The 27867-nt window shown below is 42.0% G+C and overlaps 1 protein-coding gene and 1 non-coding gene across 17 annotated transcripts in view; both read right to left on the reverse strand.

Moving 5' to 3' along the window:
- The window catches only part of PLCB4 (phospholipase C beta 4), a 329261-nt gene that overhangs the window by 301007 nt on the left and 387 nt on the right, over window positions 1-27867 (reverse strand). For 7 of the 16 annotated variants that reach the window (XM_075925710.1, XM_075925708.1, XM_075925695.1 and 4 more), the window contains exon 2: window positions 1485-1544. The gene's annotated coding sequence lies outside the window, so the exon portion shown is untranslated. Of the gene's footprint in view, window positions 1-1484; window positions 1545-3244; window positions 3308-27393; window positions 27565-27759; window positions 27861-27867 lie in introns of those variants that run through there. The other 9 variants (XM_075925707.1, XM_075925706.1, XM_075925699.1 and 6 more) reach the window with 3 other exon arrangements.
- On the reverse strand, window positions 23118-23284 carry LOC112543553 (U1 spliceosomal RNA). Its single transcript, XR_003086778.2, has one exon. It is a non-coding gene; the product is annotated as a U1 spliceosomal RNA (small nuclear RNA).

Genomic DNA, 27867 nt, shown 5'->3' on the forward strand with positions numbered 1-27867 from the left:
CTCCACTTAAGCACACCGATATCAGAGACAGACATCACGGTGCCCACATCAGCCAAATGGAACAACATATGCAGCAGAAGAAATTTCACCACAGACTCTGATATTATGTGAAAGGGTGTCATGCACAGTTTGGTGGCACCTGCCAGACTAGAGGTAGCTCCCTAAGTTTTTGGCCTACTCAGAGGGGGTCCAGTTGTTGACGCAGGACAGCTTTGCTCAAAACCGCGTGTGATCGTGGTGCCCAGATGGCATACACCTCTTGCAGGTGGGAGCAAATATGACGAGATCTTGGCTGCAGGTGGGTAAAGCCAGCTACATTCAAGGCTAGCAGCACAGGTGAGATTTTTTTGATTTTTTTTTGCCTGAGAGGAGATTAAATTAACTCAGCAATGGACAATCTAGGCCAGCGGGCGAGCTGTAGGAGTGGCCCTCTTCCATCTCAGTGGGCTGCAAGATCATCATAACCAAGATTGAGAAAAAAAAAATTACTGAATGGAAACCAGCGGAATCCGCTGACCCTGCACATGGGCAACGGTAAACAAAATGTGTCATAGGCCACACGCAGAACCCCAATGGGCAACATGTGGCCTGCGGGCAGCAGGCTGCCCACCACTGAATTAACTGGTGGGAATGGCTGGTCTTCACAAGCCCCGAGAAGGGGTTAATGTCCCTTTCCGGCAGGCCTGACACTTGAATGAGGCCTGATCCTTCATGAAGGGGTTTGAGCAGGTCTGGGAATAAGATGAGCCTGGTAAATGCCGGAAATGTTAGGATGTTCTGGATTTGAACATCAATGGGGGGGGGAAGGAGGGCATCTGCAGCATTAGCCTTTCACCCGCCATTCCTTATTGTCAGGATAGGTTGCTTTTAGGAGATATTGTAAGGTTCAGTAAACTCACAGCCACTCGGACAAAAAAGCAACTGATGTGTTTATGCTCACTGGCCCTAATCATTCTCATTTCCAAACGGTCATCCTTTGCCGTGGAACAAGTTCTATTTGCTACTAACGTTAACCACATGACATAGCAGCATTAAGCTATACTTTGAGCCACAGTGGTCTATGAAATAGGGAGGTGAATGGATAAAATGGTTACCCAGTAAGCATCACCCAGTAACGATGATGCTTACTGGGTAATGGTTAAGTGGTACCTGGGAGCAGCCCCAGAGGGCTACTCCAGCCCCATTGGGCCCAATGTATCACAGGCCGAGATGGGAGCCAGCAGCCCTGCTCAGAGCTGGGAGCCCCAGGCAGGGCTGGTGGCAGCCTCGGTGCCAGGATCAGCAGAGATAGCAACCAGGCCTGAGAGGGCAGGCAGGGGCCAGCAGCAGCCCCACGCAGGGCAGGAACGGGGGGGAGGGAAGAGACAGAGGGACGGTGGCAGCCCTGCATGGATTGTTAACTGATTAAATGGGATTTTACATCTCTACTATAAACACAGTTTTTAAAAAAAACGCTAAAGAAAGAAAAAAGAGAAGACGCTTACCTTTTTAAGCCAGCGATCGCTCTATAGATGTTTCCATGGTGGAGAAACTGCTGCTTTCCCCTATAAAGTAAAAAGCCAAGACACTGTATGAAAGTTCTCAAAGTCATAAATTAAATATATAATAGAGCATCGTGACTATTTTAAAACAGCAAATTCAAAGAACAGTCATCGCTTACCCAAACTAAAAAGGAGTCCACATTTACCCTAACTAAGTACAAATGGCACAGGTTTTCCCAATACATTTTTCCCCATCCGATGAGACTATGTGCATTACTACCCACTTACAGCAAAACATGCTGTACGGTGTCAATTACTGAAATTCCCTTATGCAGTGGTTGTTAAAAAAACAAACCTCAAAATATTAGCCATAGCTTATGAGTGTGTCCTTAACATGTGGTATCTTTTTTTCCCAAAACATTATAATGATGCTCAACAGTGTGAGGCTATGCTGCCCGAGAAGCAAGGCAGGAATCATCTTATTTCAGCTTCGAGGTTCACAATCCCTGCCTCCCCCTGGCTGTAGGGCAGGATATAAGGTAACTGTGCAGAACAAACATGGAAACTCAAAGGGATGGAGCTAAGGTTCCCTCCACTCCTATTCCTGGCAGGCCACTCACCGTCCACTTTTGAGGGAAAGGAATTAGCAGCCTATGGGAAGGGAGCCAGCAGTGCGGTTCACTCCACCACCTTTCTCCCTCCCATAGGGAGCATAGCTAGGCTCCCAACTGAGCTTTTAGATACTAACTACTGATGACATTTTAACTATCTGCAGTGTTCCCCATGCGGTGGTTTCATTGCTTCCTGGGTAAAAATGACCTCTTGCATTCTCTTGCACAAACTCAGGGTTTAAGCAGTGAAGAGCATTTGCACAAATCTAGTGAATTCCACACTATATAAATAATGTAAATTGCATTTTTTCTTTTATTGTTAGTTTAAAAAACAGTAACAACAAATGCAACATATTCCCCGTATATACTCGAACATAAGCCCACCCATTTATAAGCCCCTCAAATTTACAGAGAGAAAAAAATGGTAAAAACGTCACTGACTCGTTCAAAAGCCGACTCCAGAGCACAGCGGTCTGAGACCTTATAAACGGGCCAGTGACTTTTTACTATTTTTTCGTCTGTAAGTTGGGCGGGGAGGGGCTGGGTCCTATACCACTGCTGCTCTGCTTTTTAAATGTAGTAAGAGCTGCCGGACATCTGGGACCCAGTGCAATCCAGGACTGCTGTGTCCCAGTTCGCGCAGGGACCCCCGCTACTACTCTGCCTTTTAGAACTCGTTCATAAGCCGACTCCCGCTCTTCACAGTGGGATTTTTTTCCCCAAAACAATTCGGCTTATGAGCAAGTATATACAGTACCCATTTATTCACACAACTAAATCATGCACACACGGACAGTTCAAAATACACTGTAGGTTGAACACTAATATGGGGTAATTTCTGGAGCATGAAGTCAGAGGAGGAATTAAAGAAACAGGAGTGGGGAGGAAGATGAAAAATCTCTTTTCAAAAAGCTGTCTGAATCTGGATTTAGAGGAGACCAAGATGTAATCAAAAGTATCTAAGGTGATCTACATAAACACCACACATTTCACAATTTATTTTAAACATTTATTTTCACTGACCCGTTTAAACAGAGTTACACAACTCACTGTATTGACTCCCAATAAATCTCTATTAATAAATTCCTAAATATTTGTCCAAAGCTTATTTTCCTTCTGATTATATTTTTTCTGCAAAAGAAATAAACTCACAAACGTCATAGTATCCAGTTGGCATGTCCTTAGGACTAATTCTGAACTGATGCCTTTCAAAACCTTGGGGGAAAAGAAAGGGGTATAAAAAAAAGAAGAGATATCCCTGAGAGCTGCACTGCGGACTCTGCAGAATAAGTCTTATGGTGACTGGAGGAGGGGCAGCCGTTCACCATCCCTTCCCTCCCTAGTTCTAACCATCCAAAACCAGCTAACCATGTAACGATTAGAATTTTTAACTGGTACATGGTTAGTGTTTTAAAACCTTTTTTACATCCCCACTATACTATGAATCCTGTTGCTCCTTGCAGCACATGATATTTCACCACCGTGACTTAATTATTAACCAGCCTATTAACCAATCAGGATGCTCTTATTAGGTTATTAACCAACCGTAGTTGGCAGAATAACACTCAGCCAGTCACGCTGCTGTCAGAATAATAATAGTTATACATATGAAATATTTCCCATCATATTAAGTATGAATACATAGTGTGATAGTAATGAAACAATGATTTCATAATGCTGTGACTCTTTCAGGTAACATTAATCGTTAATTTGGCTCCTACACAGCTGAGGTCCAAGTATCACTGCGTAAGTTCTTTTGGACAGCAATCATCCATATGTTTCTGTACAGCACCCATCCATGGTAGCCTATTGTACCACCCTAAGGCACATGATTAGTGACCATAACATACAGCTCCTAACACACCGGAGTCCGGGCCTACCATTAGGGGTCTAGAAACCACAATTATACACATAACGTAACAATGGAGTACCTACGTTTGCCTCTGGACTGCTGGTACACAGACCGCCATGCCAGGCAGTCAGGGGGAAACCATACCACAGCACTCTCAGTCATATTGGTGCTGGTTACAGCGATTTTAGGTGGCGTCATTAACAACAGTAACTTTATCAAAGAGGACACTGAATTCTCTCCAAGGTGTACAGCAATTCCTAGTCTCACCAGAAATGAAACAATTCCAGAAATATAAACTGACTCTGAGGGGACAGCTGTTGAGGGGGCTGGTTGTTTTCATCAAATATTGACGTCTCCTCCCAGGGAACGCAAGCAAAAGCTTGCTTTACCAAAAATAAATAAATCCAACTTCTCTGCTTGCCCCCAAAGCATCTTTATATGGGTCTCACTATTGCGCAGTCAGACTAAGCCAGTTCACAGGTTTCTAGGGTTGTGAATGTTCAACTGGTAAGCCTCGTCCTTAACGGGTGAGGCTTACCGGTTAAGATTAACCAGTGGTGGCTGGGCAGCTCCCTGCCTGCCGCGGGCAGGGGGTTGCTCCAGTCCCCTCAGGGGGCCCGTTGCAGACAGGGGCTGCTCCAGCCCAGTGGCAGGAAGGAAGGCCACTCCAGCCAGGCTGAAGCACACCTCTCCCCGCCCTTTAATTGTCAGCTATTTAAACAATACGTTGAACCAGTTAACCAAATAAATGGGATTTTACATCCCTAGTTGTTTCTAGGTCATGCTGCAATATTGTGTCCATAATTGCTGTGGCCAAGTCATCGCCTGGTGGCCAATCTTCTGGTGATGAACCTCTCCACGCATTGCTAGGCTGGGCTGTGGACGGTGGAGACACAATCCATGGCCAAGACCAAACTCGAAACCTTTCCAGCTTGGTAGAACCTGCGAGAGCTTATACTCCGCTGACGTAAGCCTTCAAGAGCCCAGAGTCACCTCCATGCCACAATGAGGCCCCGTCCACCACGAACAGAGGCTGCTTGGTGGCAACAGCCCGTGTCTGCGGCGGGGGGCTGGTATAGGAGGGGGCTCAGCTCCCTGCTGTGACCCTTGCGGACAGGGGCTACTTTGCAGCAGTGTCCCCTATCCCCCCCTCCCCGCTGCCTCTGACAGAAGCACCCGGGGGTGGGGGAGAGGCAGGCAGCAACCCAGACACGGTGATCAGAGGAACCGACTTCTAAGCTGGTTCCCTGCAGCACCAGCTCCTGTCCCCCCCTGCTGTCTCTCAGAGAGAGGGAGCGGAGTCCCATGCTCCCTGGGGCACTTCTGCTTTTGAAACGTACAAGAGTCCTTCAGGTGCAGTGGGAACCGGCGCAAGTGGCGACTGAAGCAGTCCCCGCTCGCGCCATTTCCCGCCAGGCCTCTGCCTCCCCTGAGCCCCGCAGAGACAGAGCTGGGAGGAGCTGGCTTCACTGCACTGGCTCCGGCTCCTGCTCCTCCTCCTCCTCCCCCCACTCCCCGCCTTGCTGCCTCTCTCTGATAGGAGAGGGACACGACATCCTTAAATACCCGCTTCTGGCCATCAAACAATCCCCAAAACTCTCCAAGCTCATCATCAGAAGCAAGCTCCTCACAGATAAGGCCACATTTACTCAAAGTGGCACCAGATCCTGCCAGAAAAACAGATGGAAAACTTGCAGACATCTCTCCCATGCTACAGTGATCAGCGCCTCCCACAACATGCTGTCAAGATCATAAGTCTTACACATGCTTACCTTAACATAGACTTCCTCCTGGGCACTTCATGCCCCCAACAGCAACCATGTGGGTGAAAACAAGACACTATGCTCTCGAATGAACTCTCACAGGAAAACGTTAAAAAACAAAGCCATACCATCACCTGTCGGTGAACACTTTTCACAAAGCGATCACTTCGTATCTTACATATGAGGCCTCATCCCCAAAGGAAACCTGCAAAAACACTTTCAACAGACAAGCCTGGGATCTTATATTCATAATTCAGCTAGATACCTCAATACACTGGATTTGTGATTTATTACAACAATCTGCAGCAATCACAAACCTCCCCCCCTTTTTTTCCTTCGTTTTTCTTTTTCCTGTGACTGCAGGTGTTTTAACTGGCCACTCCACCCTGAATGGTCCCTTAAAATATGAGCTAATGACCTCTGCTAAACAATCTGTTCCATTTTGTATGTAGCTATGATTCTCAGAGTAACTTATTACCTCGCCCACCTTGTCTCCCTAATATTCTAGGGCCCTCACAATTACAACACTGCAGACATTTTTACTAAGTCACTTTTCAGGGTTAAACTGCACACTTTACTGAGAGTGTTGCATTTTCATATGCAGATATCAGATTCAGTTTGTTTTCTTGTATATATGAAAACCTGGAACACATTTTTAACAGAGTGAGCAACCAATGGAACAAACTGCCAACGGAAGTGGTAGATTCTCCATCTTTCGAGGTCTTCAAATGGAGACCAGATGCCTTTCTGGAAAATATACTTAATTAAGTTAACAGACTCAATACAGATGTAAAAGTCTCAGCAGGATAGCTATGTTAGTCTGTAACTGAAATAAATTAAACAAAGAAGTGTCCTGCAGCACCTTAGGCTGTCTCTAAACTACATCTCTTTCCTCAGAAAAGGGATGTAAATTAGATACTTCGAAATTGCAAATAAAACCGGGATTTAAATTTCCCACACTTCATTTGCATAATGGCAGCCGTGGGGTTTTTTTTTTTTGAAATGGGGCTTTTTGATACAGAAGTGGCAGTTTAGATGGTAATCTTTTGAAAATAAAACCCTTTTTCGAAAGATCCCGTAAACCTCATTTTTTGAGGAGTACAGGATCTTTCAAAAAAGGGTTTTATTTTCAAAAGATCCCTGTCTAAACTGCCATTTTTCTTTCGAAAACCTCCATTTTGAAAAAAAAACAGCAGCTGCCATTATGCAAATGAAGTGTGGGAAATTTAAATCCCGGTTTTATTTGCAATTTCGAAGTATCTAATTTACATCCCTTTTCTGAGGAAAGAGATGTAGTCTAGACATACCCCTAGAGACTAACAAAAAATATAGATAGTATCAAGAACTTTTGTGGGCACAGCCCACTTCTTCAGATGAATGGAGCAAGGTACCTCTGGACCCTTTGTTCCATTAATATGAAGAAGTGTTTTGCCCACAAAAGCTCATGATACTATATATATATTTTGTTAGTCTCTAAGGTGCTGCAGAACCATTCATTGCTTTTTAAGTTTTGACAATACAGGTGTGTAACTGGATGAAATTTAATTGCCTGTGATATACAACAGGTCAAATCAGAAGACCTAATAATCCCTTCTAGCCCTAAAAATCTATGCAACTTTGCATTCTGGTATACAAGATCATGTAATACCACAGGTCATATTTTCCCACTTAGCTGAGTATCAGTTAGATGACAGTGTAGGTGACAAATGATGCAAGGGTTGACGTTATTCTGCATGACAAGTCGTTTTTTTTAAACGTTTTCTTGTCCAGATTGTAGCACTAGTTTAATAGTGGCTATTCAAAACTGACATTAAAAAAACCCTCAATTTTGTCTGCTTTTGCCAAAAGGAATCGAATAATGGAATCCAGAGAAAATGCCACTTTCATAAGACACCTACAGATGGGCAAAGGGCGTGTGAGACTAGGCACATTGTGTGATGTAAGCAAACTGCCTTACTATTAAAAAAATATTGCACAGCCTATGGACATTGCCACGTGGACAGCTTGCCACGGGTCTTGCAAGTAATTTAACACATGCAGCCCCCACCCTCACCCCCTACTGTGCTTGCATCACATTCCTTTGGGCAGGATCAGGGCATGCAGAAACAATCTGAAAACCAAAACCCAATCTGGATATCTATACAGAATGAGATTGGGACTGGATGCATAGCACATCTAGATTAGCCCCACAGAGAAAAGGATTTATAATGACTCTCCAGATGGACTGGAATGTTAGGAAAAACTTAAACAAGGAATAGTTCTGCAGCACCTTAGACACTAACAGAAAATGTAGATGATGATATCACATGATGATATCTTCAGATGAATGTTGCTAAGTGGTCTGGGTTGCAAAATAAATAGTTGCAAAATAAATAGAGAAAGAGAAGGAATGGGGATGGAAAGAGAAGGGGGAAAAATGAGGGAAAATTGTCAGTGTGTCCATGCTCAATGAAGGTGATAGAGTGGGCTCTAAGTACCCACTCTTACGTACCTGGTGCTTGGCTTTTTGTGTCATTTGTCTGTGGAATACAGCAAGTAATCCAGTTAAACCAGAGGTCTGTGTTAAATTTCTACTGCGGGTATCAAACTTGTAAATGAAATTAAGTTTTGCATCTTCCCTTTCAAGCTGGTTTTTTAAATTGGCTTGTAATAATATGGTAACTTCGAGAACCATTAATGAGTACCCGGGCAAGTTAAAATGTCCCCCAACGGGTTTCTGTATGTTACCTTTTGGAATATCTAATTTATGTCCATTAATTCTCTCTCGTACAGACTGTCCAGTTTGACCCAATGTACATGGCAGAAGGGCATTGCTGGCATATGTCACATTGGTGGATGTGCAGCTATGAGAGCCTGTGATGTGCTGGTTTACATGGTTCAGTCCTGTGATAATATCGCTAGTGTAGATGTATGGACAGAGTTGGCACCGGAGTTGATTGCAGTTCCCGAATGAGTATGAGGGAGACATGCTGTGTGGTTCCTGGAAAGAATTTGTTTGAGGTTAGTGGGTTGTCTGTATGCAAGCATTGGCCTGTCCCCCAAAGCATGTGAGCGCGAGGAGTCATTTTCCAGGGTAGGTTGTAGATTGTTGATAATGTGCTGCAGGGGTTTAAGTTGGGGGCTGTAAGCAGTCACAAGTGGAGTGCTATTGTTTTCTTTGTTGGGCCTATCTTGAAGAAGCTGATGCCCGTATACTCATCTGGCTCTGTCAGTCTGCTTTTGCACTTCTCCGGGTGAGTTTTAAGAATGCTTGATATAGAGCCCTTAGGTGTTTGCCTCTGTCTGTGGGACTGGAGCAAAAACGGTTGTGTATCACTGCCTGGCTGTAGACAATTGACTGGGAAATGTGTCTCGAATGGAAGCTAGAGTCATGGAGCATCTACATTTTTTGTTGGTCGCTAAGGTGCTGCAGAACTATACTTTTTTTTTTTTTTAAGATTTTTCAGTTATAGACTAACACGGCTACCCGTCTGAAACTTCTGGACTATTAGGATTATTCTTACTGAAAAGCAGGCTGACTGCAACAACAGTGATTGCATTATTTTTAATGACCTGTTTGTACACAAAACATTACTGCCTAATGGAGTTTTAATATTTTTCAAAAAAATGGATGTATCATCCCGCAAAATGTAAACATTTAAAGCAAGCAATAAATAAAATCCTCTTATAAAAAACTGGGATACCACAGACTCTGACCCTAATACACTTTCCACATCTCTCGGAAATATAAGCTATCATTTTATTTCTAAAATTTCCCAAGGGATATATATTCAGACAAGTAAATGTAAATAAAAGTAAAGATGATTAATAAGATAAAGGTTCTTTTGTCTTTAGACAAGAGAACTACAGAAATGCATTATTCGCCCTACTATCCCTTATATGCTAGCCATATCAGTTATTTTTCTTACACACTATAATAAAGCTAAATAAATGGGCACCAACTAGTGCAAGAGTAGATAAAATAAGGCTATTTACATGTGCTAATGACGCATTTAAAAAAAGAAACAGTGATTATTTTACAGAGTCTGTATAGTCATTTTTAGAACCAAAATTATCCTATACAATTCAATTAAAAATATATGAAACTGGTCACTGAAAAAAGAATTTTAGGTCATACTCCAAGATTCCACTTAGGAGCACTGCAAACAATCTCAGCTCATGTAGGTAAAAACACTTTAATTCTGATTTGGCCAATGAAATTCAATATTTTTATGAAAAACAATACCACAGTCAAGAGTGAAATTAAAGTGACTCAAAATGCATTTGAAGCAGACAGTCTCTTAGGGACAAATCCAGACTCAAGTGGTCAGCTTGACTAGCCAGGTCACATGCTGGGGACACGTGGGAAGGCTAGACACTAGGCAGACAGAGGGCAGGAAAGGAAAAAATTCTCCCTTCAGGATTCACAGCCATTCTGCACAGGGCTATTGTAGTCTATGGGTCAGCCTTAGCACAGTAGAACCACCACACTAGTTCCATAGCACAGGGCTGCTCTGGAGTGAAGGTGGGGGCAGGAGGGAGGGGAGGAAGGAATCTGGCCCTGGCTGCATGAAATTTAAGGCATTAAAATAAATTGCAGTACTATAGCATCTCCAGAGAAAACTCCACATCTACGGGGTAAGGCTTCTTTAGTAATTCTGTTTGGGATACCCCTGTGTTCCAAAGACTGACTGTTCATCTCTATTCCTATTTTGAAACGTAGACCAGCAAATGTAACCTGGAACATTCTGATCAAAGCTTTCCACTACCCCTACGTTCTATATGGCAGCGAAAGTGAAAGAGAAGGATTAAGCAGAACCGTTTTTCCCTTTTAATGTTTAATGAGCATGACATTTATCATACAGAATACACAGCTCTGTGCACAGCCACCTCAAACAGAACACCACACTATGGAATACCTGTGCCTTTCTGTCTACCCTAATACAACAGGAAGTAAGCATATGATCATATTGGGTATTGTCATATGGAGAAGCTTTAATGGTGGGGAACACATTCAAAGGTCTCAAACCAATTCATTCCGCTTTCACTTTTTTTAATGGTATCTGCTAGTTCTCAAACTCCTTGTGCTTGTCAGACTTCCTCTCTCCCTCTTATCAGATCTCGCAGTGAAGACACAGTGGTGAATTTATAGTAATTTTCATGCCAGACGAATGCTACACCACAGAATTATTGCTTCACTGTATTATCCCAGAGGAGCTGGCAAAAGGAAGTTCTATTCGAACAAATATTTTCAACAATGGCAAATGGCAAACACAACGCTGAGCAAGAAAATTAATTTGAATATATGTGTCTTGCGCCCTCCCCAACCCTCAACTAAGGATTGATTTTGTACAAGTCTGACTCTAAAGTAACATTACTTTATAATGTCTATTGCCAGACACAGCTGCCAGAAGTTTTTATTTAAATGAATTCTTTTCAAAGTTGAAATTAAATTACAACTGGGTTAAACTAAACTAATTTTCTTTTCTTTCCATACACAGTCTAAAAGAAAATGTCTTTTTCACCCAGATCATGTATCCAGTTCAAAATAAACACATTTTGCTCTGGTCAGCAGGAGTCTGATGTGCCAAAAAAAAAAAAAAAAGAAATTCTTACCATGAATATACCATGGAATTGTGTTTCAGAATAATTTTCACTGCTATTTCTGGTCTTGACTGTCATCCACCGGCTAAAAGTGCCATCACAGTGAACTAGTAACATGGATAGTTCAAGGTAAGTAGCAAACAATGTCCCTGCATCATTGCTGGGTTAAAATTCACAGAAAGAAATTTATGGTGTGTTAAAAATTTAACATGATGTTTAAATATTAAACGGTAAGCACAAGTATGAAATTTTCAGGTCAGGTCTAGCGAGCCAGACTCTCTATCTGCTGAACCCTACGAACAAGCAAAGCAGGAGCCATCAGTTTAATTTCTTGTTTGCTCGGCAAACAGAATGGGGTGTTACACATCTTTGCAGCACATCCTCACTGTGCAAACACACCGGCCTTGAGCCTGAAGACATGAAGCAAACTTCAGTCACTTACAGCCAGCAGCAGCCCTATACCTAAGCCCTATACATTTAAAGAGATGCCATCAACTTAAAAAACATTTCTGCCTAAGAATTATTCACATATATTTTGGAATCCAAAGACCAGGCTCCTGGGTCAATTCAGACTGCTCCTTACCTCTCTTTGGGCTTTTTCATGGTTCCCTTTTGCTTCCTCTATCCATAAAGAGTATCCACTTGTTCTCTTAGGGTATGTCTCCACTTGCACCCTCTTTTGAGAGAGGGATGCAAATGAAGACATCTGAAATTGCAAATGAATCCGGCATTTAAATATCCCACACTTCATTTGCATATTCACGTTATGGCGCTATTTTAAAATCGCTCTCTGTCAAAATAACAGACTTTGTTAAGGGTGTTCTCTTGAAATAACAGCATCTTCTCTCGAAATAACCCTTATTCCTCATTCAATGAGGTTTACCAGTTTTTTCAAGAGATGGGTTCTCTCTCAAAATAACCGCGTCTTAACAGCATCTGTTATTTCAAAATAGCGCCATAACGCAAATATAGCACGGGATATTTAAATCCCGGCTTCCTTTGCCATTTCGAATGTCTTCATTTGTATCCCTCTCTCGAATGAGGGTGCAAGTGGAGACATACCCTTATCCTACATTTAAGCCTGTAGGCTCTTTGAGGCGAGGAGTAACTGTGTGCGCCCAGTCTCTAGCAAAATGAGGCTTTAATCCTTGATTGGGGCTTCTTAAGCACTGTAACAAAAATAATGTTCTAAACAGCACATAACTTGTACTATAGCTTAAAGGGCTTTGAAGAGACAAAAAAACTATTTTTTCCTAGATTGTTCACTTTATCTAACTGAATTTCGTGTTCGTCATTTGCACCATTCCCCCTGAGCAGTTATTTAATCAGTATCCAGCATTTTTGTGCATCTTTAATACAACACGGAAGAGAAAAACGATTCCTAAAAAGCAGAAAAATGTGACTGTAAAACAACCAAAATTGGCAGGGGAATTCAGCGGCAGGTTCAGTATTGGAAGATATTTTAACACATTGTTTAAACAGACTTCATTTCAAGCTGATATTGTTCCTTAAAGCATGTGCTGCTGATTCAAACGCTCACTCCTGCTGCCAAACACAGACTGAATATGCTCCTGAGTTATGTTCCAACTTGAAAGTTTACAAAGGGAATCCTCTGAGCTAGAACTAACACTGCATGAAGCACTTTTACATTGGTGCCAGAAGCCCAGGGTCACAAAACATTCAGCTGCTCCACAAATGCAATATCCCAGACTGTATTTCCAAATCCCAAAGAGAATGCAAATTTGCTATTACTAGACTGTAAATCAAACCAAAGTTAGGTTGGTCGCCTAATGAAGGAAACCAGTAGGGGCCTTTAGTAGCACGTGAAATATAAGTTTAACTAGCTTAGGCAATGCCTTATCCCATAAATTATTCTACACTCCTGATAGCTTGCCCACACGTGGTGTTGTTCATATTCCTGATCTTGTACTATTTTAATTTGCTTATCTTAATGAAAAAGCCAAATAAGATTCTTCTCATTATGCTAACATACATGGCCATAAAATACTCCTGTAACCCATATGGTGCTGAAAAGGAAGCCCCAGATAACTGGAATTTCAAACCAGTCGATTCTTCTGTTCTTGCTAACAGTTGCTTATCTGTATAAGTTTCAGCTTGCTGATTTGAGCAGCACAGGTACTGCTGTCTTTTAATCTGCACAGAATATGTGGTATCTGTCCTAAGCTTCAGAGCAATGTATTTATTACCTCTATTGGGGTAGTGCCTAAAGACAGAGACAGACAGACAGAGAGCACACAAGGGCCCTGTTGTTCCAAGAGATGTGTAATAAATAACAAAAATATAAATTATGATGTTTACACTGTGCTTATACTTTAGCAAATATTTGTAGAGAACTGCTGCAGGTATGTGCATCCATGGCCTTGGTCACTTCACCTTTAAGAAGGCTGCTATGATATGATACATCATATCATATGTATCAGAAACAGCCTTCATTTCCTCCACTGTCAAGACAGGGGGATCAGACAAGTGTTGGGACATTAATATAAAGAGACGTTTCGGCTGGAACATAGCTTTTTTGACCTAAGCCAGGTGCAAACCTCCATTTGGAACATTTAAAAAAATAATCACATCAGTCTCCAAGTTTCAAGTTAAGATTGGCAAATCTAGTCATCGCCCCATCCTTAAAAAATAAAATGCTTCTCTAGATGCACAACCTGTGCATCTGAGGTAGCCAATCCTGTAATCTGGGATATCATTTGGCTGAAAATGGCTGTTTTTAGCACACACACATTACATTTCATTTGACTTTAGAAGCAATAACGTGAGACATGTAGCCAACAGGGAGCTATGACAATCCAGTACACCACTTTCAGCAAGTGCTAGACCTGAAGGAAAATTAAGCCTTTCATCTGCACAGCCTCAAGACTTACCTCATCAGGTCTCACAAGCTAAGGAAAGTTTGGCTTGGTATATGGATGATTTATTCTATAGATTGCCTCAGAGGGAGAGTACAATGCCCTGCGAGGGTGTGAGAGTCTGTGTGCTATCAGTAGCACTGGCTTTTAGAAAAGATGCAAGAAAAATGTCCTAGCCTTCCGTGATCTTTAAATAGCTCACAAAAGTAGAGTCAGGTTAGTTTTCCTTCTCAGGTCTAATTGTGAGGTAGGTAACTAAATATCCTTACTTCTTCTATTGAATACAGTTTCCTTTTTTCATTCCCTGCCCTACATTCTTGTGAACTGCTGCTGGGTATCATTAAACAGCAGCCAACAGAGTAGGGCACTTATCACACAGATATAAAATAGTGTGTACATACAGTAGCCCTGTTCCTATGAGGCTGTCAAAGCAATTTGCAAACAAGCATTACATTTGTAATGCACTTCTTAAAAATCAAATAATTGACTATTTTCATCCCACTCCACCTGCTTGACAAGTCTGAAAAAAAAAATCTAAAAAAAAAAAAAAAATGAGTGTGGCTATTACGTATTGGTATTCCAAACTTTATGAATTACAAAAGTCAAACAGCTTTAGAATAGAAATCACCACCATGCAAACTCTTCCTCTTCTAGAATAAAAAAAAGATGTTAAAAGGTTTGGGAATGCTGCAAATACTAATGCTTTGCCTAACAAGCACCAAAGTCCCACCTTTTAACAAAAGTTGATCTCATATTCAGATCATTCTTACCCTTCCTCCACTAAGAAATAAGCTCTACTACAGCGTTTCATCAAAAACTGTGTGAAGCAATCCCTTTGTTATCCCATTCACCTGTTAAAATATTTCAATTCCTCATGAAGATTATTCGTGGTATTTAAACTTCAGTGCTGCTAAGAGGAACAGGTTATCTTTTTTAAACATCAAACTTTAGTAAGTAAATGGAAATAGACAAGAACCGAGAAACTAGGGCTAAATAAATGCCAAGGTAATTTTCCATTCTTCAAAATTTTTATTACTTTTTGTCATATTAAAATTATTTTTGATAAGAAAACAACCCTGTTATGAAGAACATAATGTATTAAATGAAAGTTTCTCTGAAAAAACATAGAACATTCCAAAACTAAATTAAAATGGGAGGCAGCCAACTTTTAAAATCTGAATAAAGTAACACTTAAACCAGCATTATCATCCCCTGCATACCTGCTGCCATTGAATATTAAAAGCAATTTTCCAGATTTCCACTGCCTGTCCCTACAATACACAGAACTAGAGTCAGTGAGATTTAGTCATTTAAATTAATAGTTTGAAATGATTAATTTTAAGCCATCAGAGTTCTCATGATTTTAGTAAACCAGACAAGCCAACAGATGGTTTTCATATAAAAGACAACCCAACTATTAGATAATGTTTTATTTTTCATAGCATTCAGTTTTTTATTGTGGACAGAGGTGGGATGAATAGAAATGTGCCCACAATGTCCCTTTGTCATCAATAGTGGACAAACCCAACTGTGTCTACACATAAGAATAAACGGACACTAATCTGACATTACGAATGGCAACATACAAAACTTGCAAGATGCCATTCTCAGGCAAAAAAACTTCAAAAACAGACTACAAGGAGAAACTGCTGAGCAGGGATTCATATGCAAATTTGAAACTCTGAAAGAAGGTTTAAATAGACACATGGAGTGGTTCTCACATTACAATAGGTATTTTCCCATTCAGGTACTCTAACCTTCTCATCACTATTGGAAATGAGCCACATTCACTCTGATTTACTTAGCATTGATGTTATAGCATCCTTTCTCTGTATCCTTTTTTCTTTCTTTTCTGTTCAGCACCTAAGGAAGTGAGTTGTAGCTCACAAAAACTTATGCCCTAATAAATATATTCATCTTTAAAAATGTCACCACATTTTTGGGGTTTTTTTTTGGGGGGGGAGGGGTTGTTTGTTTTGTCTTATTTTTAAAAAAATGAAAATGTTATGGGACTCTTAAGACCTAGTGGAAACCCTGGTTACTCACTGGGTAAAGCACAAATAAAGCCAAGAGGCACAAATCCGTGCATTACTCCCTGACAAAGTAATTCAAGTGATTTTGATGTTTCAAGTGTTACAAAGATGATTTTAAAAGGCCATCATTCCTGCCAGTAACAAGTTTCTACCTGTTTTTTTAAAATTAATATACAAAATCAAAACTATTCAAGTATATATTTTCCCAAAACATTTGCTTTAAAATACAGCAAGAATTGACACATTCAAAATACGCCCAAGGGCCATTGCAAATACCAACTTTTAATTTACTTTGTAGATTCCCACATTTATAAACAAAGCTCTGCTCTTACACAACCAACTCTTGTTGCCAGTAGGAGGAATGCCAGTAGGAACCTCCACATAGACAAAACTGTTATAACAAAGCTCTGAAACAATCAATTATCTGAAAGGCAGGGGGAGAGGGAAAGGAGAGAAATCCACAACTGAATAAACCAACCTGGTCGAGTATCAACATTGACAACTAAAAACTCATACTATGAAGCCGCAAGGCAGGGGAAGGCTAGATATACAAAATGGAGAAGCATCAGTGAAACAGAAATCAGTTGCCTAACATGCACACTGAGATAAAAAACAAACAGGTACCAAGTCTCAGAGTCCAAGTCAACTGACCAGGGCTTGGACTATGGGGCTGTCTCTACATTGGCACCATCTTGCGCCAAAGCCACTTTTGCGCAAAAACGTGCTGCCTGTCTACACCGGCGGGGAGTTCTTGCGCAAGAACACTGATGTTCTAACCTGTGAAATCAGTGCTTCTTGCGCAAGAACTATGATGCTCCAGCTCAGGAATAAGCCCTCTTGCGCAACTGTTCTTGCACAAGAGGCCAGTTCTTGCTCAAGAGGCCAGGCAACATGAATTTCTTGCACAAGAAAGCCCGATAGTTAAAATGGCCATCGACGCTTTCTTGCGCAAGAGAGCGTCTACACTGACACGGATGCTCTTGCGCAAAAGCATGCCTCTTGCGCAAAGGCACATGCCAGTGTAGATGCTCTCTTGTGCAAATACTTTAACGCAAGAACTCTTGCGTTAAAGACTATTTGCGCAAGATCATGTCAATGTAGACGTAGCCTGGGTGTAAAAATTACAGTATAGACATCTGCCAGACTCTCAGACCCTGTACCTCCCCACACCTCAGCACGTTTAATCACTGTAAACGGATGACCCTCAACAGCAAAACACACAACTCACAAACTTACTCAGGCTCCACAAAGTTACATTTGGAATCTTCAATTACGTAACACAAGCTTCTTCTGTAAGGATGCACAGACTAATAGCAGTGAACTTACTGCTTGTTCAAGATGCTAGACTAACAGCAAGGCAAACTTACATCTTCTGTTTTAGCAGCATAGGATATGAAATATGTGCAGCACAACATAAGTTTCCCAAAGTTCAGAGGCAGAAAAAAAATGGCAGAGAAACCTTCAGAGACAAGAACGATCTATAGGTTTCTCTCACTCTTTCTGTGTCATTGCTGAACACAATTTTGTCTCATCTACACCAGTTTCTCAACCAGTTATACCAGTACCCTTAGGGGTACTCAAGGCAAGTCTGGGGGGATATGTCAACACAACTGAAGTTCGGAGAAAACCAAATTTTTCCTTTAAGTTTTACAATGCTTTATTATTTTTGTACTTTTTACACCCAAAAATTTCATCGCCCACCTGGCTACGATTAAGTTGTTTAAACAAATGTGTTGCAACAGTAGAAAAACACGTGTGTGTCTGAAAATTGTAGGCACTGGGGGGTAATTACATTTTTTTTTAAAGGGATACTTTATAAAAAAAAAAAAAAAAAAAAGGTTGAGAAACACTGATCTACATAAACCACTAAGTTATCTTCCATACTAGATCAGGAAAGTCAGGGAGGGTCTCTTACCTAATGTAAAGGTAGCCAAAACAGCAGCAGCAGAAAAATGTGGTATGTTAATCGGGTTCTCCCCACAGCACATCTAGAAACAACTTACGCGCGCACACACACAGAAGTCCCTCCAGTGCTGCACCACCAGTTGAATCAGGTTTCAAAGTTAACAACCATGTGTTTCCCCTCTATGCCAGCCTCCCTCAGTACAATGCCAGCGTGGGCGCACACGGTTTCCATAATAGTCCCAAATATGCAAATATTCCTTTGCCTCGCTAGGTTATCAGTGTGCATGCCACTGTAGGGGTCTGTTCTTAGCCATGAGGCCACGGACGTGCACAACAATCATGACACAAACCATGGAGCCTTAGCTGCATGCTGATTTCACAGTAAATAACTTCTACTTTTTGCAGCTTAATCTGACTATCACTGGCATGTCTCAAAGGAAGCCATTTTACAAGCACACTGCCAGCTGGCCCGAGGCAGATGAGCAGGCTCTGGTATCCGTATGGGGATAGAAGGGTTTCAGGACCAGCTGAATTCAGGCATATTCGACATTCTGGAGTGTGGCCGGGTGGCAGATGGACCAACTGAGGCTGGCACAACGACAGGCAGCAGCTAGTGCCTACAGAGAGCAAAGGAGGCTAGAGTCCCTGTGAGTAAGGACCCAAGACAACAGCAATCACCCCAGGTCAGAAAACGTGCCCCTTTTATGAAGAACTGGAACAAACTCACAACCAGTGCCCCCATCAGCTGAATGTTTGGATGGCCACCCACGAGAGATTCAAATGCCGCCCAGCTGAATAGCAAAATGTGTTTTGTTTCTATTCTAACACCAGCAGCAGGGTGTTTCTATTGATGGTGCATAGCCCACATATGCCTCAGTGCACATAACAAAATTTATTCTGCACAGGAATGGAAAAAATTAGAGGGAACACTGCTCAAGATATCCACTCTTCCATGCCCTAGGCACCCTGCAAACAATAGAGAAGTCCCATGCATTACACTAGTGAGGGATAGAGCGGATGCAGGAGAGAAAACCAGTGGGATGAGGAGTTGGATTCGTATACTGCCAGGGTACCCGGAATCTGGAGACAGAAGCTGAGCTCAGCTGGAAATGGAGAAGTCAGGAGGCGAGTGGCCCCTCTACAACAAGAATGCAGCATTTTCACTGAAAAATGCATTAGGCCGGGACTGATTTTGCAGTTCTGGAGCTGTGGGAAGAGCTTTCTAGCTTCTTACGGCCACCAGCATGAGTGGGGAAGTGTTTATCTCTACCCCAGCGCTGCCAGTCCCTTCCTTCTTCCACCTCGCCACCACAAAAAGCAACAGCCAAAGCCTCACTACCCTGCCCTCTTTGGATCCCCAATTTTTCTCCAGCATCATATCCCTCTCCCCACCCTAAAAAGTACTGACTATTTTTCATCTTCATGGCAGATACCCACTAGTCAACATGGCCGACCACACTATTTGAACAGACTCAAAACGACAAACATACTGGCAGAGGGGGAAAATAGAGGGGAGAGCAACACCCACCACATACACACACACACGTGCAAGATCTTTACTGCAAGAAATTACCAACTGAGCACTAAAGCTAAATCGTTTGCGTTAGCCTGCATGTACCCACCTATGTGCCAAGCTGCGGCATCTAATTTGCAAGCAGCTTGGATATACCTGCTATCAAATTTCATCCTTTCTGTCTTGTCATTTAATGCATGAAAAGCATTCCCAGGCATACTTCCCCAGCCAAGTGAGGCACAAGTAACACGAGTTATGCAATAGGCTGAAATAATTACACCTGACTCTGTCTTGCTGCTCTCAGCCAGACAGCACATTTCTCTGCATCCGTGAGAGAGGCACCAATCCTCTAGAACAGGGGTTCTCAAACTGTGGGCCTAGACACTAAAGTGGGTCAGGGACCCATTTTAATGGGGTCACCAAGGCTGGTGTTAGATTTGCTGGACTCCAGGACCCATGCTGGAGCCCTACTGTCGAGGGTGAAGGTTACGTGGTCCCTACCCAGAGCAGAAGCCCTTGGGTTTCAGCCATGGTCTCCCAAAACCCACCCAGGATGGAAGAGCTTGGTCTTTGGGTGCTCCCCTCTCCCACCTCCTGGGGTCAGGTAGTAATTTTTGTTGGGAGGTCACGGTGCAATGAAGTTTGAGAACCGCTGCTCTAGAAATAAAAGCCCTCATCCAGCAGTCCTCCTGCCACCTTGCAAACAAGATTTGGGGGCGACACACATGTCTCTCCACCATCAGAGAGAATCACAGCCTCTCCCGTCATGGATCTGATCCTCCAGCAGTCTTTGTGCAAACAGATCGACTTCAAGTTTAGGTCATCACCACCACCCCCCTCTCAAGAACAGCTTTTCTTTCCTGGATTGAACCCTCCAACAGAGGTGTTCTCAAGGGTCTACTTATAGTGAGTACCTTTCTCCCGTTATGGCAGTAATCTTCCATTCTTGTAAGTAAATAATAATATGTCCTTACCATCTCTGGTCTCAGAGGGGAAAAAAATGACATGCAAGAAGGCACCGAAATTCTAAACTGGAATTAAAATTGTTACTTCCTATCTCTGCACCTGTGCAAATATAAGATGGAAAAAGGGAGAGGAAAGGAGAGAATTGAGAGACAGAGCATACTCAAGCAAGCAATGGACAATCTCCAGAAAAAGAGAAATGGGAATGGGAAACTAACCATTCTACAAGAAGCAGTTTAGAGAATGCCTAAGAGAAAATGCCACTCAGACTCTCGCCGTTCATCACAGCTTCTCCTGCCCAGAATCCCCCCCACCCCTAGGACTGCCTCTTACTCTCCTTTTTCATAACTGTTTACACAACTGTGGAAAAAATAATTGGAACACAAATGAGAGGCTTAATATAGGTATAAAGCAATCCCACTGCTCTACCAACGATTTGTATACATTTTATTGAGGAAATACTTGGGAGGAAGGAACTGACGAGGAATGAGTCTGTAAGAGCAGACTGTTTGATATTCAAATTGCACGTAGGCTCCCTTTTTCAGAAATGGATGTATTGAACACACCTAAATGAAACAGATGTCAGTCTAACAGCCGTGATTATGCAGGTTAATGATGAATACAAAGCAGAGGGTCCAATAAAAAAATCACTTCACCTACTTCTCTTGCTAATACTTGTACACTAGAGAAAGAGAGAGCGTGCATAGGTGTGTGCATATAAACGTATTTTGAGACACACATACATGTACGTATACTGAGACGCAAACAAAAGCATGACAATAACGAAAGTATAATCCCGCCACCAAATAGTCAGAAAAGAATATTTTGTATCAGCTGCTGGTCTACTAAGACACCAACTAAAAGAGAACTATGCAGAGTACTCAACTTACTCAAGGTAATCAGTCACAGGGAGCAGATTTCCTTCTCACTGTCTGGTGCTGCAGCACCGAGGGTTAGCTCAGCACAGAAGTATTAAACAGATCCCAAACCCAAAATCTAGACCCAAAGACTATCCTCAAGTATTGCACATAAAGGCTTCACTTCTTCAGGGATTGGGGCTGGCTGCATACATTCCAGCAGACACTGATTTCAGTCTTGAGTTCTCTACAAGAAGACCAAAGGACAGACCACCTTTCACCATCTTTCCCAAGGTGTTTAGCAACTGTTGTTTCTAAAGCTCCAAAAGACATGGTCCTTGCTGGGCAAAGGAGGAGAGCCAGCCTGCGTTTTGATAAAACACAAAAGAAACTGTACCATAGCTTAGGGGTCTGTGCGGCCACTCACCACTGTAGTAGTTCTATATAATCTATTATGTGGAAAGTAAAGTATTACACCCACTTTTGCCAAAGGGTGTCAAGGAATCTATTGGGCTTTTCCCTTGGGGTTATTTTAAAATGCTCTGCTTTAGGAAGGGTGTCTCTCTCTCTTTTTTTTTTTTTTTTTTTTTTTTGGGAAGGGCTAATAGGGAGAGGGAGGGGAGCAGCTGATGCTCTGATACACACATTTCTGAAAAAGCTGATCTGGTTATGAAGTCAAAGATTTATCAGAACGGAAGGTTTCCCAGCATTTTCTAAAGCAAGTCAAATTTTGGATTCCTCTCATTGCCTCAAAGTTTTTCAATGCCCTCAAATGAAATTACTTCATCCCCGTTCTCATGCACACTTACCGTCCCAGAGCAGCTCAGCCATCTGTGGCTTGTAGACAGTGTTCCCTGTAAGATGCGTGCTTGTGCAGTCACACAGGAGAAATGCAAATGCCATCGGGCTGATTAGCAGAGCACCCACAGCTAGGTTTTGTGTTTCTCTTGGTGATACATATTTGCACATGTCTCAGTGCATAAATGGGAAAAAAAATCCACAAATGGATGGAAAAGATGAACGGGAACATCGCTTGTAGATGGCGATGGGGGTCTCTGACAGAGTTGGGATATGATTCATCACTTATTCCAAAATTAGGATCAAAGACCTAGAATGGCAGTGGATAAAGGACGGAAGCCCATGCAGGAAAAGAAGCCGAGGTCTGATGGGCTCATGGCAGAATAAGGCACGTCTGTTTTCCAGCTGAAGCCTGTGCACGGTTTTCTCAAACTCACTGCTTCAGATACTGCAAGCTACCGTTATCTATCCTGCAGATGACACAAGCCTGGATCCTTGAGGCTACATCCTCATCCACCAGGAGTTTGCTAGCAAGCTGAAAATGAAAGTGGCACTTTCACTTTTCACTGCTACCTGCCCATCCAAGTTCAGTAACGAGTCCAAGAGGACCCAAAACTTTGCACCACTTTGAATGAGAGCTATACACCTTCTGAAGAAAGAAAGAGTCAGAGAAGTGGATAGCTCTTCAAATGGTTTCCCAGCCTCCTCCCTGCTATCCAGCATAACCGCTGATCTTGCCTAGGTTGATTTTATGCCAGCTACTCTTCATCCAGGAGCTGACCTTTTGTAGGTATTGTGGCATCTTATTTGTGTCAGTGGTAGCAACAGTGGAGAATGAGATATACAGCCAGCTGTCATCAACAGACAGTTTGTTTGTTTTTTCAAGGGAAAGCACAAACACAGTCCCCCACTACCACAAATTATGCAGTCGAGTTTCCAGCATTTGGGGAAATCGCAAGGGTCAGCACACCCGCAAGTGCAATGAATGAGCCTCACCCTGGGAAAACCACCTTCATGATCATGGTCTCTCTCCCTTGCCAGGAAAGTATTTGGCAGCCGAGACCATAACCTTGAAGTCTCTTTCCAAGCGGTCACAGCAGTAGAATCCACCCATTCAATGTGAGGGTGGAACTGAGTTTTACTACTGATTAGCCCAATCAGAAATGCTGTTTGTGCAATTTTTGAAAGTGGTTACTATAGGTTGAATCTCTCTAGTCCAACACCCTCGAGACCCGACCAGTGCTGAACCAGAGAATTTGCCAGACCACGGCAGGTCAATATTATCTAGCTGCATTACCATTTTCTAGCTGCATTTTCAGATTGGAGAGAGGTAACTAGTGGTGTCCCCCAAGGGTCAGTCCTGGGACCAATCCTTTTCAACTTATTCATAAATGATCTGGAGAAAGGGGTAAGCAGTGAGGTAGTAAAGTTTGCAGATGATACAAAACTGTTTAGGATAGTCAAGACAGAAGCAGACTGTGAGGGACTCCAAGAAGATCTCACCAAACTCAGTGATTGGGCAGCAAAATGGCAAATGAAATTTAATGTGGATAAGTGTAAAGTAATGCACATCGGGAAAAATAACCCCAACTATACGTACAGTATGACGGGGGCTAATTTGGCTACGACAAGTCAGGAAAGGGATCTTGGAGTGATCGTGGACAGTTCTCTAAAAACTTCCACGCAGTGTGCAGCGGCGGTCAAAAAGGCAAATAGGATGCTAGGAATTATTAGGAAAGGGATAGAAAATAAGACACAGAATACCTTACTGCCCCTGTATAAAACTATGGTACGCCCACATCTGGAATACTGTGTACAGATGTGGTCTCCTCACCTCAAAAAAGATATTTTGGCCTTGGAAAGGGTTCAGAAAAGGGCAACTAAAATGATTAGGGGTTTGGAACGGGTCCCATATGAAGAGAGGTTAAAGCAACTGGGACTTTTCAGTTTAGGAAAAAGGAGACTGAGGGGGGATATGATAGATGTCTATAAAATCATGAGTGGTGTGGAGAGGGCCGATAAAGAAAAGTTATTTATTAGTTCCCTAAATAGAAGAACTAGAGGAAACCAAATGAAATTAATGGGTAGCAGGTTTAAAACGAATAAAAGAAAGTTCTTCTTCACACAGCGTGTAGTCAACCTGTGGAACTCCTTGCCAGAGGAGGCTGTGAAGGCTAGGACTATAACAGAGTTTAAAGAGAAGCTAGATAATTTCCTGGAGGTTAGGTCCATAAAAGGCTATTAGCCAGGGGATAAAATGATGTCCTTGGCCTCTGTTTGTCAGAGGCTCGAGAGAGATGGCAGGAGACAAATCACTTGATCATTGTCTTCAGTCCACTCTCTCTGGGGCACATGGTGCTGGCCACTGTCAGTAGACAGGATACTGGGCTAGAAGGACCTTTGGTCTGACCCAGTATGGCAGTTCTTATGTTCCACTGCTTACTGGGCTGTTAGAAAACAGTTAGGGGTAAAATGGCGCTAAATAACAGCACAGAGCCAGGATTGGTGGCTGTAAACAAACTTTATAGGACTATGGGAAGCTTGGTCACACCCATGATAAATGGACATCTGCCTAAGTAAAATAATGCCGAACCACGGATGTTACCAAACCAGAGTGTGCCGGGAAAAAAAAGCCAACCTGCACTAACACAATCACTTTGAAGTATTCTGTAATTTTATTATTTAGGAAATATGATATCTACCACATTTTTCAACAATTTCCACAATACTGTAGGACAGATACTTCAAGATATGGAGGAAGCCAAAATCTTCCTAAAATAAACAAGGTACTGTTATTCTTAGGGTGCCACTCATTTGCAATGTGGCTGGCTTAACCTTTAGCACAGCACTCACATCGGTTTCAGCGCCAAAACACTTAAAATGAAATGATCAGAATTAGTTATTCTGCAAACAATGAGAATGGAATCTAATCACAAATTGAAATCAATCATAAAGCTACAAAGACTACAAAAAATGTCGCGCTAACACAAGGACATAGTGAAAAAAAGTGAATAAACATGAGAATAATGGAAATTATTCCTACAAGTGTTTGAAATAGTGTGTATTTAAATCTGATTTTAAAATAATCACTTTGTACAAAAGCAGAACCAAACACTGAAGGTACATTAAACAAGAAACTGTTCTAATATTTCTGTTAGGAGTAAATACAATGTGAATGGATTTGACAGACCTACAGCAGAACTCTTAAGCGCAAGACATTACTGGAACAAATGATCAAAGTCAGCACCAGAACTCTGCATTGCACATCAGGTCAAAAACATTGGTCATTTATTTTAAAAAGATGGAAGCAGAAGGGTACAGTTAGTGCCTGGACTTTGGGTGGTATAAAACAATGAGATACAAAGCTTTGTGCTGTGTATTTCCTGCATTTGTAAGAGAGGCTGGGACATAATTTCTCTCTTTACCCTTTCTTCTATCTTTATCTCTTTTCCCTCTAGGGCTTTCCTCTCTGTTTCCAAAAAGAAGTCAGCAAAATAAAGCTTAAAGAATACACTAAGCATTATATTTTTAAATTCACTAGATACAAAATTCTGTTTTAGAACAAGGCTCTTGTGTGTGGGTGTGCATCTCTAAAATAAAAGGCATTGTTACTCCACTAGACATGAATCTACATCCAGTGATCAAATCAAGCCTGAAATTTCTGTTTTGACAGCTACTTGAAGAGTTATATTTTCACCAGACTTTTAGATGAATACTAGATGTTCAGAGATATATCAAAAGACAACTCAAAACTGATATTTGCAGACAGTGTGATATAAGCAACTGTGAAAAAGTTTCCATGCCTGAAATGCGTATTTTATATTTCCCAACCATTTTGTTCCTTCCTGGAATTAGCTGGCCATACCTAAAATCTCATTATAGATACAATTAATCTTGCCTGTGACATGCTATTTTGGAATTTATTTTAATTCTATCATTAAATTATTACTAACAGAAAGTAAAGAGTCTGTTTCCAAATAATATTTATAAACTATCTCTGTATGACACAAAAATGTGCAACCCTAGTTAGGTACTTGTGACTAGGAAGACTGTGAACACAATAATGTTTTACTTTTAGAAGTTAATGTACAGAAAACCTCTTCAAATAAATAATATTCCTGTCTTAGTAAACATTTAATACAACTACTCAAATAAGCTTACATAATATGATTGTCTAAGTGCAATGAAGCCATTCATTCTATTCTTTTTGAATAATTAGGGTCTGTTTTATTTTTCTGTATAATAGACTCAGATTATTACAGTAATCACGAAGTTCTCTAGTTTTACACTTTCAAAGGGAAGATCAGAGAGTACTAAAAACGTTACTATTATGCAAACATACTGCACATGCTATTTACAAAAACAGTCATCTAGACAATTAAACATTTAGCATAGCCGCTGCTGTTTGTTTTAAAGCTGTACCTCTCTCTCCACCCCCATACACACACCTCTGCATGCAGCATAAACCTACCTCTGAAAGATTTTTTTTCTCCACTACTTTCCAGAATTATTCTGTCTGAAAACATATTAACCTAGAGGTCCATTAGTCTCCCCTGTTCTTAATGTACACCAGCATAGCATCATTTTTTGAAGAGCCATATTTGTGTTTTTATTTTCCGAGATAAAAAAAGATGACCAAGGTTAGATAACAATAAGTGGCAAGGATAAAGAGGATTAAAGTAACTGGTGTCCTTACATAATTCAAAGTCAAATATGTTTGGTATTGCTGGCAAAATGGCATTCTGAGTCAACAGCTTGGTTTAACAGTTACATTATAAAAATAGTATGTTGATATATTTATGTAAATTAGAATTGACATGTTTTACACAGACAGAGGTAATTCCCCCCCCCCCCCCACACACACACACACACACACACGCTGTGTAGCAGTGCTCCAGCTTTGTATTAAAAAACACAGAACACCTGAGGTAGGCTTCCGGTGTTCCAAACAAAAGTTATTCTTAAAAATCCACACATTTGTCACACACCACACTGCATTGCCACAATCGGGATCCCCGCAAAAAACTACCGGGATTGGCTCGGCCCGGCAATCAAGACGAGCAGGAGCGTTTCATTGCCAACAATAAGCTTGCCTGGTACACCACAAGTGGCACGATCGTTTCCAGCGGCGCGTGGGGTCCTTTAAGGATGCACTTACTTTGTAGGACCAGCCAGGTGATCCCCAGTGGGAAAGCACCCTAAGCAAGGAGCCCTGCATCCAGCCGGTTACAAGCCTGAAACAGTTCCCTAAGGAGGTGGTAGAATCTCCATCCCTAGAGGTTTTTAAGCCCTGGCTTGACAAAGCCCTGGCTGGGATGATTGAGTTGGGATTGGTCCTGCTTTGGGCAGGGGGGTTGGACTCATGACCTCCTGAGGTCTCTTCCAGCCCTGGGATAAACAAACACTCATCCCCACCCCCGCTTTCAATCACACACACTCACTCCCAGCCCTGAGCACCCAGGGACCAAGCGGGAGGCAGGGAAGAAAGCGGGGAAAGGCGAAGGCAGCTGCTTCCCCCCCTTACCTGTCTCCCGCTGCCGGCTGTGCGTGTGGCTCGCGGGTGCTCCCCAGGAAACGCAGCTGAGGTTTGCACCGCAGCTAATGTTTGCACCGCATCCTCACCCCACCCCCC

The sequence above is a fragment of the Pelodiscus sinensis genome, chromosome 3 (genome assembly GCF_049634645.1).
Source record: "Pelodiscus sinensis isolate JC-2024 chromosome 3, ASM4963464v1, whole genome shotgun sequence".
Classification (NCBI taxonomy): domain Eukaryota; kingdom Metazoa; phylum Chordata; order Testudines; family Trionychidae; genus Pelodiscus; species Pelodiscus sinensis.